Source organism: Phyllobates terribilis, unplaced genomic scaffold (assembly GCF_046119375.1).
Source record: "Phyllobates terribilis strain yellow unplaced genomic scaffold, ASM4611937v1 Scaffold_10__3_contigs__length_209671492, whole genome shotgun sequence".
In the NCBI taxonomy this organism is placed as follows: Eukaryota; Metazoa; Chordata; class Amphibia; order Anura; family Dendrobatidae; genus Phyllobates; species Phyllobates terribilis.
The window spans coordinates 52,562,451-52,573,541 of NW_027362770.1; positions in this window are offsets into that span (position 1 = coordinate 52,562,451).

An 11,091-nucleotide genomic window follows, 5' to 3' on the forward strand; every position below is an offset into this window, starting at 1 on the left:
TGGCGGTAATCAAGGTAGGGAGAGAGGTAAGAAAGAGGTCCGGTCAACTTAGTTATACAGGCCGGGTGAAACGACATAGCTTATCACAAGATCGCATAACTAATGGCAATAATGAAACTAGACACTGAGCACTTCAGAGAATTTTTCACAAAACTAACTATAGATCCTCCGTGGCCTGGAAATAGAAAGGACATGATGGAGAGTTACACTTGTTGGCCAACTTGCCGTTGTTGAGACTGGAGACACAGGGCATGCTGCAACAAGCTGAATTATTTTAGAAATAAAATGCATTTCTAATGGAATGAGTATAAACAGTTAATAAAGCTGTGACCGATCCTCACCCATCCAGTTGTAAGAGTTACATGATTGTATTGTCAATGAAAGGGGGGCGTTAGGGGGCTGAGCGTCTGGGTTTGGTTAGGGGTCCCCACAGTCTGCCTAGGCTAGATGCATTTAAAAATCATTATTAGGTACACAGGCGGTGAAGCATGCTTCGCAGCTGGGTTACTGCGCTGACTAGCAGACACTGAAGCTTTGGAGCAGACCTCTGAGTAAACAACTCTTCAGACTCAACCATCTGTGTTACCCCAAGCCATAGTGTATGTATTTTCTTACGGTTAAAAGGGGGGGGGGGACCCAACCCACCTCTAATTGACGATGGCAACGTCACGTAAAACAAAGCAAGGGGACTCCAAAAAGAGTCTCCATTTTTTCAAAAAATTTGTGGCACAGACACCACTTAAGTGGTTTCAATTGCCCCAGAGTTGCTTAAAACGGTTGGTTAGAATGAGTACCACACACTGCTACTATGCCCAAAATTATTTTCCAGGCCAGATGCTGCTAAAAATTATTAGTAATTTCAAAACTGGTGGAGCTTGGTATAGATGGCCTAATACAATGAGTACCACACACTGCTACTATGCCCAAAATTATTTTCCAGGCAAGATGCAGCTAAAAATTATTATTAATTTCAAAACTGGTGGAGCTTGGTATAGATGGCCTAATACAATGAGTACCACACACTGCTACTATGCTCAAAATTATTTTCCAGGCAAGATGCAGCTAAAAATTATTAGTAATTTGAAAGCTGGTGGAGCTTAGTATAGATGGCCTAATACAATGAGTACCACCAACTACTACTATGCCCAAAATTATTTTCTAGGCAAGATGCGGCTAAAAATTATTAGTAATTTGAAAGCTGGTGGAGCTTAGTATAGATGGCCTAATAGAATGAGTACCACACACTGCTACAGGCCCAAAATTATTTTCCAGGCAAGATGCAGCTAAAAATTATTATTAATTTCAAAACTGGTAGAGTTGGTATAGATGGCCTAATACAATGAGTACCACACACTGCTACTATGCCCAAAATTATTTTCCAGGCCAGATGCTGCTAAAAATTATTAGTAATTTCAAAACTGGTGGAGCTTGGTATAGATGGCCTAATACAATGAGTACCACACACTGCTACTATGCCCAAAATTATTTTCCAGGCAAGATGCGGCTAAAAATTATTATTAATTTCAAAACTGGTGGAGCTTGGTATAGATGGCCTAATACAATGAGTACCACACACTGCTACTATGCTCAAAATTATTTTCCAGGCAAGATGCAGCTAAAAATTATTAGTAATTTGAAAGCTGGTGGAGCTTAGTATAGATGGCCTAATACAATGAGTACCACCAACTACTACTATGCCCAAAATTATTTTCTAGGCAAGATGCGGCTAAAAATTATTAGTAATTTGAAAGCTGGTGGAGCTTAGTATAGATGGCCTAATAGAATGAGTACCACACACTGCTACAGGCCCAAAATTATTTTCCAGGCAAGATGCAGCTAAAAATTATTATTAATTTCAAAACTGGTAGAGTTGGTATAGATGGCCTAATACAATGAGTACCACACACTGCTACTATGCCCAAAATTATTTTCCAGGCCAGATGCTGCTAAAAATTATTAGTAATTTCAAAACTGGTGGAGCTTGGTATAGATGGCCTAATACAATGAGTACCACACACTGCTACTATGCCCAAAATTATTTTCCAGGCAAGATGCGGCTAAAAATTATTATTAATTTCAAAACTGGTGGAGCTTGGTATAGATGGCCTAATACAATGAGTACCACACACTGCTACTATGCTCAAAATTATTTTCCAGGCAAGATGCAGCTAAAAATTATTAGTAATTTGAAAGCTGGTGGAGCTTAGTATAGATGGCCTAATACAATGAGTACCACCAACTACTACTATGCCCAAAATTATTTTCTAGGCAAGATGCGGCTAAAAATTATTAGTAATTTGAAAGCTGGTGGAGCTTAGTATAGATGGCCTAATAGAATGAGTACCACACACTGCTACAGGCCCAAAATTATTTTCCAGGCAAGATGCAGCTAAAAATTATTATTAATTTCAAAACTGGTAGAGTTGGTATAGATGGCCTAATACAATGAGTACCACACACTGCTACTATGGCCAAAATTATTTTCCAGGCCAGATGCTGCTAAAAATTATTTGTAATTTCAAAACTGGTGGAGCTTGGTATAGATGGCCTAATACAATGAGTACCACACACTGCTACTATGCCCAAAATTATTTTCCAGGCAAGATGCAGCTAAAAATTATTATTAATTTCAAAACTGGTGGAGCTTGGTATAGATGGCCTAATACAATGAGTACCACACACTGCTACTATGCTCAAAATTATTTTCCAGGCAAGATGCAGCTAAAAATTATTAGTAATTTGAAAGCTGGTGGAGCTTAGTATAGATGGCCTAATACAATGAGTACCACACACTACTACTATGCCCAAAATTATTTTCTAGGCAAGATGCGGCTAAAAATTATTAGTAATTTGAAAGCTGGTGGAGCTTAGTATAGATGGCCTAATAGAATGAGTACCACACACTGCTAATATGCCTAAAATTATTTTCCAGGCAAGATGCAGCTAAAAATTATTATTAATTTCAAAACTGGTGGAGCTTGGTATAGATGGCCTAATACAATGAGTACCACACACTGCTTCTGTGCCCAAAATTATTTTCCAGGCAAGATGCAGCTAAAAATTATTAGTAATTTCAAAACTGGTGGAGCTTGGTATAGATGGCCTATTACAATGAGTACCACACACTGCTACTATGCCCAAAATTATTTTCCAGGCAAGATGCAGCTAAAAATTATTATTATTAATTTTCAAAACTGGTGGAGCTTGGTATAGATGGCCTAATACAATGAGTACAACACACTTCTACTATGCCCAAAATTATTTTCCAGGCAAGATGCAGCTAAAAATTATTAGTAATTTGAAAGCTGGTGGAGCTTAGTATAGATGGCCTAATAGAATGAGTACCACACACTGCTAATATGCCTAAAATTATTTTACAGGCAAGATGCAGCTAAAAATTATTATTAATTTCAAAGCTGGTGGAGCTTGGTATAGATGGCCTAATACAATGAGTACCACACACTACTACTATGCCCAAAATTATTTTCCGAGCTAGATGCAGATAAAAATTATTTGTAATTTGCAAGCTGGAGCAGCTTAGTATAGATGGCCTAATAGAATGATGCTATGCCCAAAAGGTTTTACTTGGCTAGGTGCAGTAAAAAAAATTGTATTCTATACACAGGTGGTGTAGCTTGCAACACAGATACGCTACTCCACTGACTAACACACACTGCTAGAGGCCAAAAAGGATTTGCTTAGCCAGATTTAGCCAAATGCTGTGAAAAACACTTGCACAGCACTGGCACAGACCTGCCTGGCAAGAAGTCCTAGGAGATGCTATAAAATAGTCCTCAAAAGGACTGCAATTACAATTAGTCCCTACTACTGGTGCCGTCTAACACGCAGCTACAGCAGTGAGAAAATGGTGGCGACGGGGAAAATGGCTGGGTCTTATAGGGCAAGGACATGTGACATACACTGCCAATCACACATGCCCTTGCTTGTGTGAAAAACAGCACTTCGCTCCGTGTATGCTCTGCTGATAGGCTGACAGATTGCATCTCCCCACTGTAAATGTGGGAAAGAGAAAAAAAATTGGAGATCTTCATTATTTCTGCAGAGATCCATCCCCTGCCCCTCCCCCCGCCCTGCTGTACACTCAAACTGCATATTAACATTGATTATCAGCATTACTGTGAAAAAATCCAGTTATGATTTTGGTGCACGAACAGTTATCGAACATAACCTCGAACAGCTGGATTTTTTTCAAATCGTTCGTGTTCGCCGAACGACTCGAACACCGCTCAAAACAGCTCGAATTTGAGATTGGCGAACAGTTCGAGTCGAACAACGCTCATCTCTACTCACGGGGCATTTATCCCTTTACTGGACTGAATCTGTGTTCCTGGATTATTTTATCCTCTGTGTGGTGGTTTGTTTATGGACCTTTTGGTTTGGATGTAATAAAGGTTCTTAGGTTTGTTCACTCATCTCTCGCTCTGTTGATTGTGTGATACTGGAGAAGGCCCCCGTGACTGTATGATTTTTACACAATTAATTTGCATTTAAAATAAGTATTTGATAGGCTAAGGGCCCACGATGCAGAAATGAAGCAGAAATTTTCCTGAGCATTTCTGCATCTCCTTTGCCAGAAAAGAGGATTTTAGGTGATTTTTTGACCCGTTTTTGACGCGTTTTTTTATGTGGATTTTACAGTCGTTTTTGTAATCGTTTTTGAAGTGTTATTGAACACAAATATCCCCCCCAAAAAATTACTTGGGGTCCCCCTACAAATTGTAGCCAGCAAAGGCTAACCGCTTTGCCTTTTCTGGCTACTGTACAGGGAGACCCCTCCCAAAAAAAATGACATGGGGTCCCCCTATAAATTGTAGCCAGCAAAGGCTAGGCAGACAGCTGCGACCTGATATTAATAGCCTAAAAGGGGCCATGGTTATAGGCCCCCTCCCAGGCTATAATATCAGTCCTCAGCCACCCCAGATTTGGAGCATCAGATTTGTGCGCCTAATCTGGCGCTTAGCCTTGCTCTTCCACGCTGCCCTGGTGCGGTAGCAGGGGGTAATGGCGTTAGGGTTCATGTCAACGGTAGCTGGCATGAAGCCCAGGATAGTAATGAGAGGCCTCTATAAGACACCCCCATTACTAACCTACAAAGAGTTAAAAAATAAAAAATAAATAAACACAAAAACACCCCGAAAAAAATAATTTAATTGAAATAAAACACACCATTTTAATTAATTCTTAATTTTCTAAAAAAAAAATAATTACAGTGCATTGTGAAAGTATTTGGCCCCCTTGAACTTTTCTACCTTTTGCCACATTTCTGGCTTCAAACATAAAGATATAAAATTCGAATTTTTTGGGGAAGAATCAACAACAAGTGGGACACAATCGTGAAGTGGAACGAAATTTATTGGATACTTTAAACTTTTTTAACAAATTAAAAACTGAAAAGTGGGGCGTGCAATATTATTCGGCCCCTTTACTTTCAGTGCAGCAAACTCACTCCAGAAGCTCAGTGATGATCTCTGTATGATCCAATGTTGTCCTAAATGACTGGTAATGATAAATATAATCCAAGTGTGTAATCAAGTCTCTGTATAAATGCACCTGCTCTGTGATAGTCTCAGGGTTCTGTTTCAAGTGCAGAGAGCATCATGAAGACCAAGGAACACACTAGGCAGGTCCGAGATACTGTTGTGGTGAAGTTTAAAGCCGGATCTTGATGCAAAAAGATTTCCCAAGTTTTAACCATCTCAAGGAGCACTGTGCAAGCGATCATATTGAAATGGAAGGAGTATCAGACCACTGCAAATCTACCAAGACCCGGCCGTCCCTCTAAACTTTCATCTCGAACAAGGAGAAGCCTGATCAGAGATGCAGCCAAAAGGCCCATGATAACTCTGGATGAACTGCAGAGATCTACAGCTAAGGTGGGCGAGTCTGTCCATAGGACAACAATCTGCACAGATCTGGCCTTTATGGAAGAGTGGCAAAAAGAAAGCCATTTCTCAAAGATAACCATAAAAAGTCTCGTTTGAAGTTTGCCACAAGCCACCTGGGAGACACACCAAACAGGTGGAATAAGGTGCTCTGGTCAGATGATACCAAAATCAAACTTTTTGGCCACAATGCAAAACGATATATTTGGCGTAAAAGCAACACAGCTCATCACCCTCAAAACACCATCCCCACTATCAAACATGGTGGTGGCAGCATCATGGTTTGGGCCTGATTTTCTTCAGCAGCGACAGGGAAGATGGTTAAAATTGATAGAAAGATGGACCGAGCCAAATACAGGACCATTCTGGAAGAAAACCTGTTGGAGTCTACAAAAGACCTGAGACTGGGATGGAGATTTATCTTCCAACAAGACAATGATCCCAAACAAAAAGCAAAATCAACAATGGAATGGTTCAAAAATAAAAGTATCCAGGTGTTAGAATGGCCAAGTCAAAGTCCAGACCTGAATCCAATCAAGAATCTGTGGAAAGAGATGAAAACTGCTGTTCACAAACGCCCTCCATCCAACCTCAATGAGCTCGAGCTGTTTTGCAAGGAAGAATGGGCAAGAATTTCAGCCACTCGATATGCAAAACTGATACAGACATACCCCAAGCGACTTGCAGCTATAATCGCAGCAAAAAGTGGCGCTACAAAGTATTAACTCAAGGTAGCCGAATAATATTGCACTCCCCACTTTTCAGTTTTTAATTTGTTAAAAAAGTTTAAAATATCCAATAAATTTCGTTCCACTTCACGATTGTGTCCCACTTGTTGTTGATTCTTCCCCCAAAAAATAGAAATTTACATCTTTAATAGTGTTGAGCGAGTATGTTCTATTAACCCTTTCGCCGAGTATGCTCGGGCCGAGCTCCGAGTACTTACAGCTGCTCGGTGATATGGTTGAATCGCTCCCGTGTGCATGATTTGCAACTGTTTGACAGCTTTATTACATGTGTGGAATGTCTATTTCTTACACATTCCTCACATGTAATAAAGCTGTCAAACAATTGCAAATCATGCACATGGGAGCGATTCAATCATATCACCGAACAGCTGTAAATAGTCGGAGCTCGGCCCGAGCATACTCAGAACAGAACATACTCGCTCAACACTAATCTTTATGTTTGAAGCCAGAAATGTGGCAAAAGGTAGAAAAGTTCAAGGGGGCCAAATACTTTCACAATGCACTGTACCTGTCCACGTTCCAGCGCTGATCTCCCATGCATAGCTGTCACATCTGAAGATGTGACAGCTGTGCATGGCTGCTATATGCTCACACTGCCGGGAACACGTCCGCTCCCGGCAGTGTGAGCCGCAGAATGAGGTCACAAGAGTGCATTAGTGCAGCTCCGGTGGCCTCCTTTACGGCCCTGGTGTACCGTGGGAATTTCTCATGGTCAGCGGTGGCCTTAAAGGAGCTCCCCGGAGCAGTGCTAGCTGAACTCCGGTGAACTTGCTGACGCAATGACGGGGACGCTTTACTGCCCTGTCATTGTATCAGCGGTGCTCGTTTAGAGCGGTCACATTTTATGTGGCCGATCTAAATTGGAGATCTTCATGGGACTCTCGATTTGGACTACTACAGTAAGGATAAGGTTGTGGTTTGTTATTTTATTTTTTATTACAGGAGATCGATGGCTTCGGGGAATTAGGTGTCTAGGTGAGTACAGGTGTATTTTTTTATTTTTAATTTTATTTTAAGTGGCGTTAGGCGGGGACAGGTAATGTATGGACTACTTTATTTTTCTTTATTTTTTTTAGGTAACCACTGGCCACCAATGAAATTAATTTCTTGGGGCAAAAAATATAAAAATAAAAGGGGAACATTAAATTAATAAATAATCATGGGGGCAATAAATTAAAAAAATTATGTGGACAAAAAATAAATCAAAATACATGGGGGCAAAAAATAAAAAAATATATATCTGGGCAATAAAAAAAAAAATATGGGGGCAAAAAATAAATAAAAATATATGGGGGCAAAAAATAAAAAAAATATATTGGGGAAAAAAGTAAAAACATTTATGGGGGCAAATATATGGGGACAATATGGGACACATTTTACAGCAGGAGCAGCCTGATGGGAATTACTGCTCCCATCGAGCTGCTCCTGCTGGCACTACTGAACGGGGGACAGACATAGGCCGATGGGAGTAGTAGTCTCACATCGGTCTATGTCTGCCTGCTGACACCCGCACACAGACCCCACATACACCACACACAGAACCCACACAGACCCCACACAGACCCCACGCAGACACACACAGACACACACACACAGGACACTTACCTCACTTATCATGAATACCACGTTGAGATCTATCCTCTTGTACCACCCCAGAAGAGCAGCCTTGATCCAGGAAGACGGGAATGGTATGGGATTCTCATCTTCCTGGATTATGGGATGCTCATGGGATGGCAGGAACGCCCCCACATGAGGTCACTTCCCATTTGCTGCGGTTTTGTGCTACAAAATTGCAGCAAATGCGCTTCAAATTCGCAAGCATTTTTACATGCTTGCGGATTTGAAGCGGCTCAGTGATAGTCTATGGTGACTAAAACGCTGCGATTACGCAAAATTAATCGACGTGCTGCGGATTTTTCCGCAATTATAACCCGCAGCGGAAATTTCCACAGCATGTGCACAGCACATGTGCATTATTATTGGGGACCATTGCAGACCTATTACCAACCTTTTTTTAGCATTTCCGCAGGGGAAATTACGCTGCGGAAATGCTTAAAAAACAGATAGTGGGCACGCAGCCATACAATAGAAAATCAGAACTTAATATTTGGTCCAGAAACCTTTGTTTGCAATTACAGAGGTCAGACGTTTCCTATAGTTCTTGACCAAGTTTGCACACACTGTAGCAGGGATTTTGGCCCACTCCTCAAGATCTTCTCCAGATCTTTCAGGTTTTGGGCCTGTTTCTGGGCAACATTGAGTTTCAGCTCCCTCCAAAGATTTTCTATTGGGTTCAGCTCTGGAGACTGACTAGGTCACTCCAGGACCTTGAAATGCTTCTTACGAAGCCACTCTTTAGTTGCCCTTATTGTGTGTTTCTGGTATTGTTATGCTGGACGACCCAGCCATGACCCATCTTCAATGCTCTTAGTGAGGGAAGGAGATTGTTGGCCAAATTCTCGTGATACATTACCGAATCCATCCTCCCTTCAATACGGTGTAGTCGTCCTTTCCATTTTGCAGAAATGCACCCATAAAGTATGATGTTGCCCCCACCATGCTTCACATTTGGGATGGTATTCTTGGGTCTGTATTCATCCTTCTTCCTCCCAATACGGCGAGTGGAGTTGTTACCAAAAAGTTCTACTTTTGTCTCAACTGACCTCATGACCTTCCCCCATGCCTTCTCTAGATCATCCAGATGGTCTTTGGTAAACTTCAAACTGGCTTAAACATGTGCTGGCGTGAGCAGGTGAACCTTGCATACCCTGCAGGATTTTAATCCATGAAGGCTCTCAGATAACTGTCTCCTCAACCCTCTACAATCTGGTTTCCGCTCTTTACACTCCACTGAAACTGCCCTCACTTAAGTATGAAATGATCTACTAACAGCTAAATCCAAAGGTCATTGCTCCCTGCTGATTCTCCTGGATCTCTCTGCCGCATTTGACACTGTGGATCACCAGCTCCTCCTCACTATGCTCCACTCTATAGGCCTCAAGGACACTGTTCTCTCCTGGTTCTCCTCCCACCTCTCTGACTGCTTCTTTACGGTATCTTTTGCCGGGTCCTCTTCCTCTCCTCATCCCCTTACTATCGGGGTTCAGCAGGACTCAGTCCTAGGCCCCCTCATCTTCTCTCTATACACTGCCCCTATTGGACAAACAATCAGCAGATTTGGGTTCCAGTATCATCACTATGGTGACGACACCCAATTATACGCTTCTTCCCCTGACATCACCCCTAATACAAAATACCAAGAATTGTTTGTCTGCTGTCTCTAACATCATGTCCTCCCTCTATTTTAAACTGAATCTCTCCAAAACTGAAGTTTTTTGTGTTTCCTCCTAACCTAACTCTACCTAACATCGAAATTACCTTGGACGGTTCAACCATAACTCCCAAGCTGCACGCCCGCTACCTTAGGGTCATATTCGACACTACTCCTTTCCTTTCCTCCCCATATCCGATCACTCACCTGCTCTTGTCACCTGCATCTTAAAAACATCTCCAGAATCCGACCTTTTCTCACCTTTGAAACTGATAAAACTCTTACGGTCGCTCTTATTCACTCTCATCTGGACTACTGCAACTCTCTTCTGATTGGTCTCCCTTGTACCAAACTTTCTCCTCTCCAATCCTTCCTGAATGCGGCAGCCAGGGTCATATTTCTGTCCAGCCGTTTCACAGATGCCTCCATCTTGGCCCAGTCATTACACTGGTTACCCATTTACTACAGGGTCCAATATAAACTCATCGCTCTCACTCACAAAGCTCTCCATAGTTCTATATCTCCTCTCTCATCTCTGTCTATCACCCTACACATGCCCTCCATTCTACAAATGACCTAAGACTAACATCCCCCATAATCCGGACCTCGCACCTCCGTCTCCAAGACTTCTCTCGTGCTGCGCTAGTTCTCTGGAATGATCTACCACAGACGATCCGACTGATGCCTAGCTACCACATCTTCAAGCGAGCTTTAAAAACCTATCTCTTTAAACAAGCATACCACCTCAACTCAGTAAACTAACTTTCTCCTGCTCCCTCCTTCTAAATAGTATTCAGAATCTGTTCCCTACTATTAATCTGTCTCCACACTTTCCATGCACATGATAACAGCAATCGATACTTGATTATTGCACTTAAACATACGGGATGATGACCGGATCATGCAGCCTTACATGAAAATCCCTATTTATTATAATTACTAAACCTGAAATAACAAGCACTTTTCACCTATTGTGTTGCCCCCACTCCTTGTAGATTGTAAGCTTGCGAGCAGGGACCTCACTCCTAATTTAACAGTTTAAACTGTCTTACCTTGTATTTAATTTACTGTCTGGACCTGTCCCCGCTTAATTGTAAAGTGCTACGGAATATGTTGGCGCTATATGAATAAAAATTATTATTATTATTATGTGTTACTAACGGTAATG